Source organism: Suncus etruscus, chromosome 1 (genome assembly GCF_024139225.1).
Source record: "Suncus etruscus isolate mSunEtr1 chromosome 1, mSunEtr1.pri.cur, whole genome shotgun sequence".
Classification (NCBI taxonomy): Eukaryota; Metazoa; Chordata; class Mammalia; order Eulipotyphla; family Soricidae; genus Suncus; species Suncus etruscus.
This window is the reverse complement of record NC_064848.1, coordinates 104,164,015-104,173,919: the sequence shown is the minus strand read 5'-3', so window position 1 is coordinate 104,173,919 and position 9,905 is coordinate 104,164,015. Positions and strand designations below refer to the sequence as shown.

The window sequence follows — 9,905 nt, the reverse complement described above, 5'->3', positions numbered from 1 at the left end:
TAAAAAATGATTTTATCAAAGTTTAGGTGAGGTGGTTACAATAGTGTTAACTTTTATGTTATTTTTCAAAATGAGTACATCAGTAACATATGGCTTTTTTATGGTGAATACAGTTTAGCCATTAAATCATTCATTGCATTGACTAGAGCATCATATTGTATATAAACTACCATAGCAATTCTGGATCTCTTCTTATTAGTACTGTCTTGTCTCTCTATCTTTTCTTTTATAGTGCTGACACAAAAAAGGCAATTACCATGCTTCATAGGAAAACGTTCATCATTTCCCTATGTCCTAAACTGCCACAAACTCATTACAGATTTTCAGGGTATGTTAAAAATGCCAAAAATGCTCTCCGGGGAATGATAAACACCACTGAAAAAAATAATAATACAAAAAATAAAAGAAAGAAATTTTGTTTTCTGGTTCAAAACTCTAGAAACAAATCTGAGAGTAATTTTTTCCAGAGTTGGAGAAAGCTTGCATTTTTACCATGGAAAGAAGACCTATAGCCCAAATATTTTGCTGGATGAAGTGGTGCATGGAAAAACTCTGCTACAACATATAGAAAAGCAATTGTTTTTTCGGAGTACCTCAAATGCAGCAGAAGTTAGCAATCAAAATAAGCTTTACTAGTGATTTTTTGTGATGTGGTGACTGCAGCTGCCAGTCCTGCCAACTAAGCCAGAAAAGGTGGCCCAGCTGTTTCCAGTGAAGAACTGAAACAATGAGAATTCTGTTCTCTGAGAGACAAGAGGATTAGCTGCTGATGATCTTGGTTGTGGATAGGACCACACACCACTCTATTCACACAGAAACCCAAAGTACAACTTTTGTATGCCTTGATATTTTTAAAACTCTGAAATAATTCCTTAGAGTTATACACAACTCATTAAATAATTATAAATAGAAACATATCACAACCTATTTTTAGAAAGTTTATTTCAAAATGTTCACTAACTTATAAGTTTAATTGCTTGTTTTTATGATCTAAATTGATTATAAAATATTTGACTTTCTCTCTTCAAAAATATATTTAGAAGAACTACTAATTCAACAAGAGCTTCATTTGATGGCAACTTATTTGGGCATCAATTCATTCTTTATAATCTTTTTCTTGAATATTCAAAGAATATTCATTGAGGCAAAAATTATTTACATTTTAGTATTTATTTCCTCTTAAGAAAGAAAATTGGTTATTTTTGGGAAAAATCTAAATGCATCAAATTAAAAAGGGAAATTAACAGCTAAGGTTGATTTGGCCTTATTAAACAATTGCTGTAAACATTTCTATGGTCTTCATGACCCATAAGAGAATGTTTAAGCTTTTACAGAACATTAAACTATACATCCCATATTTCATTTTTAGCCACATCTCCAGCTGGTTCCAGCTTTGTCACTATAACATGACTGAGTAGTAACATTTGTTTTCCAAACTTTATTTGTATTTTATTCCTCTGTGAGATAAAATGTCCTCTGCCAGTAATGAATGCCTTTTTTCAAACTGCAATATACTTAGCAAACTTCCTTTAATTTATTAACAGTTTATAGCTCAAATTTCACTATAAGTCTTTCTCAAGCAATTTAATGCAGGATTCATGGCATGACTTATTTTTTTCATATTTTTATGATAGTCATACCACTGTGTTAATATTGTATTGCTATCTATATAAAAGTGCATTGCTTCAGTACCAGATGGGCTTTGGAGAAAAAAGTTGGTTATATCAGTATTTATATTTTAAGAACTAATTATAGATCATTTATTATGTAGTAGACATTATGTAAATATCCCCACTACTTTTGAGTCAGTTTTGAGGGGGACTTTCAAAACAATGCTTAGGATTTAAAGAGTCACTCCTCAGGATACTTGGTCAAAGCCAATCAAACCAAATTGTTCAATAATGAGATTCAGCAAAGACATACTGATGGTGCCTGAATACAATACAAGATTCTAAGGGCTACAGAGAAGTGCTTGGTAGTAGAGATGTCATGCCATGCCAAAATTAAACTCAGAGCCTTTACATGCAAAATATTTGATGGCTTGTGATTGCTTTCGCCTCATCCAAAATTGGAAATCTAAGTTTAGGTGAATCTGCCTTCCAGAACTCAACCTTTTTTCACTATCCTCATACACATTTTTTCCCATTATACTTTTAACATTGTTTAAAAAAAAAAACCTTTGAAAAAAAATAAACTTAATTTGCATGGTTTTTATAAACTGTGTAAATCATAGAAAAGTTCATTACTGGGCCCCTTTTATTAGGTCTTAATCTTTTAATGCAAAGACTGCATTTTAATAATTATAAAATGTACAGATATGTAAAACCATGTTTTCTGCATAGAAAAATGTCTCATTAATGTAGAATTAAATGTGCATATCTAATTCTGGGATTCTAAAATTACTGAATCACTTGGTCTCTATAACCAGGTCATTAATTCTGTCATTCCACATGTTTTATTTTGTTGAGTATGTATGTGTATATAGTATGTTATTGTATAACTACATTTTTGAAAGCTAACATCATTATAGTCTTATTTTTCAAATTTTGCTTTCAGCTTTCTTTTCCAGTTTTTGCCAACATCTTGAACAAGTCAGGACTAGAATTGCTAGAGGGTAACCAATGTTCAATAATTGGAAAACTAAACACTGAATGTGCCTAATTTTGCCCTACGTTACTGTCCTTCACCTAAAATTAAAAACGGTTATACTTTATGAAATTAAAGGAATTAGAGTTTACATCCAACTTGCAAATACCAGACAAGAATGAATTCATCCACTCATATCCACAATCCCCCCTCCCATACATTATTTTCTGCATCCTCTCTCTTTCTTCTTCCCACCTATCATGTCTGTCTAAAAATATAGAAATGGGGAGAATAATTGTATTTAAAATATGATTCTACTTTTTTTCAAAATTTTCTGAAAAACTTTTCCAAAAGTTCAAGGAAGTTTTATATAATCAGCAAGCTCTTACTAATTTGGCACAAGGAGCATTTACTTTTGAATATCTAGCAAATCACATGGTTATCTATTTCTTATTGGTTCTCATGTTTTGTGGCATAAAGATTGTCAAAATAATCAGCATACCATTTGAATTTGTGTAGTATTTATAGTAACATCTCCCTTTTCACGTTTGATTCTGTTCATTATGTAACTCTGTCTTTCTTTATTTGCAATGATATCTTTCACTGTTGATTCTTCATGGGTTTTTTCCTCTTGGTGTTCTAGGACACTGATGACTCCTAGGTTGTTTATATTAAATTTATCTTAGAGTTCTATTGCTGTCTGTCCAATTATTTTAAGTAATTTTAGTTGTTTCTTCATTTATTTTAAGGTTCTTTTGAACTTCTTTTGTTGTTTAAAGGTGTTGTATTGCTTATCTTTCAGCTCACTGATTTTGTCCTCAGCTATTGTGACTCTACCTCCAGTGAGTTTTTCATTACACCTCCCAAGTTTTACATTTTTGTCATTTTGTTTAACCTTTTCTAATTTCTATTTTCAGATCCTCTTGAATCTTATTGGATTCCCATCCCATAGTTTCTTTGAGTTCTTTAAACATACTTCACATTGTTTTTCTAAAGTCCTTATCAGAGAGGTCCTTATAAGGTTGACTGGTTGACTGGTTAGATCTGCAGAACTACCTTCTTTGTTCACTAATTGTGGAAAGATTCTGTGTTGCATACCCATTGCGACCTTTACACTTTAGTGATTTTTTTTTTTATACTCTGAATATAAGAAATGTGCAGCTGAGGAGCAAAGCTGTGAAGCTGCTCTGATTTCACATGGCCACTGACCTGGTGTAGGGCACTTCATGGTGAAAATTGATCAGTTTCCTAAATCTCTTCATGTTCACACTCACACCTGAATCCACATTTGTTCTACTACATCCTTGGTTCTTTCCTCACTGGGGTAAATCTGTTTAAGTTAGACTCACTGATGTTATGGGACCTCTGACCTGGTTCATGGTGTTTTCTGGTCCATGGTGCTTTTGTCGTCAATCTGTTTAAATTAGCATGGGTCTTTTTATATTCTTAGATGTATTTTTCCTTTCTTTATATGATTTGAGTTTTATTACTAAGCATATTGTAAATTTTCCATTTTTATTTTCTATTTGATTTCTACTTACATTACTCCCCAATGCATTGAAAAAATTTAAGGTGTTTATTGAAAACTTCATAAGAGTTGACAAATCTAAGATATTATTAATATTATTTCTTTTTTTAATATCATTTCTTATATGTACATGCATATTTATAATCCAACCAAAGGTGGTAAAAGATATTAGAAAAGTGTATTTACATTTCTAAAATTTTACTTTATAGGTCAAGAAATTGAACTACAAAATATGTAGTGAGTTAAAGAAGATCCTTACCTATAGACTTTCCTGCTGACATGCATTGTGTTTATTTTATTGAACCTCATTATCTTTCAAAAAGGGCATTTATGCAGTATCTCTTATTTTGGTGTCATTAATTAAGTTTATATTAAGTTAATATTAAGTATTTGTTATAAAAATAGAAATAAAATCTGGGTCAAGAGAACAACAGGAATGGTGCTTAACTTGCATCCAGCTAACCTAGATTCCATCTCAAGTGCTTATGTGATTCCTTGAACATTGCCAAGAGCAGAGGAAGAAAGAATAAAAGGGAAAAAATAAAGCGAGAAGATGGGATTGAAAGATTGAAGGAGAATCATTTGTTAGATACAGTTGAAAATCTTGAAAAACTAAAAATAAATAAATAACAATTTCAAAATGCTTCTATATATTTATATTTTTTATTATGGACAATAGTATGTTTGTTAAAAATGCTAACTTTGGAATTATAAGGAAAAAAATGAGTATATTCTGTAAACTGAGAATATCCATCACAGATATTTTCTAACTCATGATATTAAAATACTAGCCACCACTTACTTTTTCTAACTGCTCAACACCCTACTCGTAAGTTATAATTTATTTATTATTATTTCATTTATCTTCACCATTACCTGAAAGTATGCACAAAAATGACTGCACCATTTTACTTAAGAATACTAGTTTCCTCAACTTTGTTTTATGCAACTTTTTCTCACCAACTTTTATACACCTAGGCATAAAAACTGCCACACACACTCATTTTTTTATTTACTCTTCTTATTTTTTTCTTTTTATCTTTTAAATAGGGGCTCCCGCCTTTTTGATAAAACCTTGGTACATGGATTACCCTGTTTTACTTTATATTTCTATAAAATTAAGAACAAGGAAAAAAGAAAGAATGGGGGCAAAGGGCCAAGTGATCTTAGTTGCATAGGTGGAGAAAATAAAGGACAGAAATATATATCCAAGCCAAAGTCAACAATACAATCAAGAGACCTATCAATCTAAATGTAAATGAGCCAGTTATACTGGCAGGTGAGTGGGGGAAAGAGTAGTGGTCTAGGATATACTCTGGGTTTATTGGTGGAAGGAGATTGACACAATGGTAGGAATGGCCCTGATTCATTTGAAATTCAAATACAAGGACTTTGTAGAGCACAATGTTTTCAATAAAACAAAATTTAAAATTTAAAAATATACTATTTTTCACAAGTCAGAACTGACATTCAAGATACATATGTGAGGATTACATTACTCTTCAGATATTTAAAAAGTAATCATCACAGATTACAAGGTTGTTGTCAAATAAGGTGGTTATTTTTGTTTGATTCTTTGTTTGTTGGGGGCCACACTAGATGGCACTCAGGAGTTACTCATAGCTCTGCACTCAGAAATCATTCCTGGCAGGCTCGGGGGACAAAATGGGAGGTCCCAAAATTGAACTAGGGTCTGCCTCAGGTGTCTGCAAACAAGGCAAATGTTCTACTGCTGTGCTATTGCTCTGGCTCCCAAATTAGTTATTTTATTTCACAGTCACAAGATTTTTCATGACTGAATTTTAGTAATATGATATACAATACCCTTCACCAGTGCACATTTTCTGCCATCAATGACCCCAGTTTCTCTCCTGTCCTTTTTGCTCCACTGCCTCGTTTCTTGCCACTGTGTGGCAGTCAATTTTGTGCATTTAACATTTTGAGTGACAATGAATGAATAGGAGAGATAAACTTCATAATAGTAATTTTGATTTGAAGCATTAAAATAAATAAAATGTAAATATATATAACAAAAGATAAGATTAAAATAAGTGATTCAGTAATACAGACACAAAAAAATAAAATTTATGTAATTCAATTTAGTATCTCAAGTATAACATGAAATTAAGATATCTTATACTTTTGGTTAGATTTGAATAAAAAGACAAATTTAGAATATTAGCTAGAAATATTTGAATAATACTGAAGAATAGAATAAAAAAGACAGTCCATGGATTGTGAGAAAATATTTTCACACCAATAATCTAAAGTTTGGTATTTAAGTTATATAAAGCAATTGTTTGTTAAGTAACAAACTAACAAAAATCAGCCCCATAAAAAAATGGGGAAGAGCTGAAGCTATATTACAGCAAGTAATATGTACATTAGCTTTACATAAAATTTAACTGGTTTCGATCTCCAGCATCCCATATGGTTCCTTGAACAATTCCAGGATGCATTCCTAAATGCAGAGCCAGGAGTTAGCCCTATCTGCTGCCACAAAGGCTTCAAAACAAAACAAAACAAATAAATGTAGTGAAGAGGTGAATAGGAACTTTCTCCAAGAAAACAGCTATAGACATAGCTAAATGAAGAATGCTCTGTATCACTTATTATCAGGGAAATGCAAGTTAAAACAATAATAATATATCATCTTATACTAGTGATACTAACACACATCAAAAAAAACAAAATGAAGATGGTTGGTGTGTCTTTGAGGAAAAAAGAACACTCATGCACAGTTTATTAGAACTTTTACTATTTGAATATATTTGGAAAACAATGCAGACATTTATTTTTTTAAAAAATAAAATAATTATTATACTTACCTGGCAGGGGAGATACCATGATCACGAAGGTGGTTTTCCCAGGATGAGGCTTATCCATTGCACTCGGGATGTGCTGACCCCTGCGATATCCCCAAAGTTGGGAAACTCGACTGCATAATTTGTGGTAGTGGGGGACTGCGTTCGCGCTCTCCCCTAATAAAAAAAATAGCTTTTTAAAACAATTAACTCTGCAATCGTACCTCTGCAGGTCTACCCTAAGGGCGAAAGATTTTATTCAGAAAAAACACAGTTAATGTATATATTCAAAATAGACAAAATCTATTAAAAGCACAAGTGACCAAGACTAAATGACTGAACAAAAATTGTATATAAACACAATAGAATACTACTATTGAATTATATAAATAAAATCCACAAAATTATGTAATTTTACTTTATGTCAATCTAGCTGGAGAATATCATATTTAGAGGTGTCAGAGGGACAGTGAGACAGAATGATCACTTTTATATGTGGGATATAAAGCATCATAGTTAAAGAACAATCAAGTTTGAAACTAGCAGAATCTAAGAACTGGTCTGCAGAATGGAGCTTATCTCAGCAGTGAGACATGTGTAGGTTTGGGGGAAAGAAACACTCGATGGTCTGAACATATGTTGTTTATGCATGAGGCCTGAGTTTTGTCTCAAACACTCTATTCTACCACTAGGAGCATCCCCTAATTACAGAGGCAGGCATAGCACCTTAGACATGAGTGGTTGGTTCTGGGGGAAAGAACCTGAAACAATAATGAAATGAAAATGACCCTCAGTTGAAGGGATATGACATTGGATACTGTATGCATAAGACTCTATCACTGACAAATTTCAAAAGTAAAAATCATAGTGCTTAAATTTTAATTAAAAACTAGAAAAAATAACTATTCCTTTAAAATAAACATAATTTCCTAGTATTGATGAGGAACTATTCCATCACATGCAGAATGTTGAAGTTTCTTTTGCAACAGTCCTGTCTAGCTGACTCATTTGTTTTTTTCTGTGTTGGTCTGATATGTCAGGGAATTCTCAAAATTCCCTCAGAAAAGTGGGTTTTACAGAATCAGCAGATGATAAATGACAGAGTCACACTCAGTTGTGTGAGAGAATTAGTATTCTGACTTTATTCAAAATACTTGGGAAATATATAGAGGATTTTTGCCAGTCACAGTATTTTGTAAATATATTAAAAAAAAAAGCTCACATGTGTTTCTTTGCTAAGTAAAATATATCTTTCTTGTTAACATATGCTTTAACAGTACACACTGATGATCTTCAAAACAATTCACTTTATAAAAAGATACAATTCACAAAAGCTTCTCTGGCATCAAAAGAGGTCAAATTTTAACATCTCAATTTTTTTCCTTTTGGCCAGACTCTAGGTGTCAATTCTGATGTAGAATAAAGAATGAGCAAGATGCCACATTTTTCTAGCAAGGTATTTTTTCACCTTAGGGAACAGTATTTTTGCTTTTAGGGCTTTCACAGATAACTAACTTCCTAAATCTGACTTATAAACAATTTTTGTTGAGAGAGAGAGAGCTTATTTGAAAGAGATGTAAATCTTTACCTGATAAAAGCTTTCTTAACAACCCATTGCTACTTGCAGGGCAAACCTTGGATATTATATCTGAGGTAAAAATTGCTTGGCATCCCTTAGATATGTCCTTTAATCCAATGGAATAGTCTGGTTAAAGCTACAGGGTTCTTTAAAAGACTATGAGGATTACAATTTTATGTTTCTCTTGGTGCTGAGTTTTCCGGGTAAAGAGAGATTTAATCAAGGCTATATTTGCCTGTACTAATTCTTTTATCTGAATGTAAATGCTCATATATATAAATACTTATTATTTATTAAATACATGTTTAAATTAAGCTTGAGAAATAAATTAAGCTAGAGAAATATCACCCTCACTATCAGGGTAGTGACCTCTCTTTAAAATCTGGTTAGCCATCTGTGTTGGGGAAGGCTAAGTGGGATGTCTGATAATATGCTTCCTCATGGCAGTGATTAGAAACAAATCATTTTATTTCAGCTTTTACTCATATGCCTTTTTGTTTTGGTTTGGTTTTGGGCCACACCCGGCAGTGCTCAGGGGTTACTCCTGGCTCTGTGTTCAAAAATTGACCCTGGCAGGCTTGGGGGACCATATGGGAATCAAACCCAGGTCCATCCATCCCGGTTCAGCAGTGTGCAAGGCAAATGCCCTACCACTGTGCTATCACTCTGGCCTCTCATATGTCATTGTTAATTGGTCAAACGACTTAGATATTCACAACAAAAAGTCTCTTCTGATACAGGTATCTAAATCAGAATTGTTTAATTTAAAGTAATGAACACATTACCCTTTTGCATAGAAAAATACAAAGATTTCTCAAGTTTATAAACATATAGAACTTTAATATTTATACAAATCAAGCTTATAAACATAGATTTAAATACATATAGTTACTGAAATGCTTACCTTGACATACAAAAGTATAAATATCCCTTTGTAAAAAAGGAAAACTACCATTCATAAGATTTAGATATGCTATTTTTTGTTTATTGTGCTATACATGGTTATTTGTATTAATCTCAATTTCTTTATGACTGTAAAATAGCAATATAAAACTAAAAAATTATTATGTGTTTATAAATAATTTCCCAAAGAAAAATATTTTGGACTCATGGGAGTCAAGAAATTTATAATACAATTTTATGTGTACAATAGCTTATTTTGTCACTAACTAGATAGAAGTAATCATAAATCATTAAACAAAATAAAATTGAAATGTTATAAATGGTAAGCACACATATACACTTAAATGCATATCTACAACCAATTGACATTATCATGAAAAACTTTCCAAAATCTTCAGACCCCCTAAAATCATATAAAGAAGATCCCTGAATACATAAATATTTCATTCAGTGACGGCTTTTTAACAATGACTATCTGGTATGTACTGTTAAGCATTATATTCTG

General features: G+C 32.0%; 1 non-coding gene across 1 annotated transcript; it reads left to right on the top strand.

The window, feature by feature from the left end:
• The first annotated feature begins 6,934 nt into the window (after positions 1–6,934).
• LOC126025593 (U1 spliceosomal RNA) lies at positions 6,935–7,098 on the top strand. The gene has a single exon (XR_007501485.1). It is a non-coding gene; the product is annotated as a U1 spliceosomal RNA (small nuclear RNA).
• Positions 7,099–9,905: the final 2,807 nt, after the last annotated feature.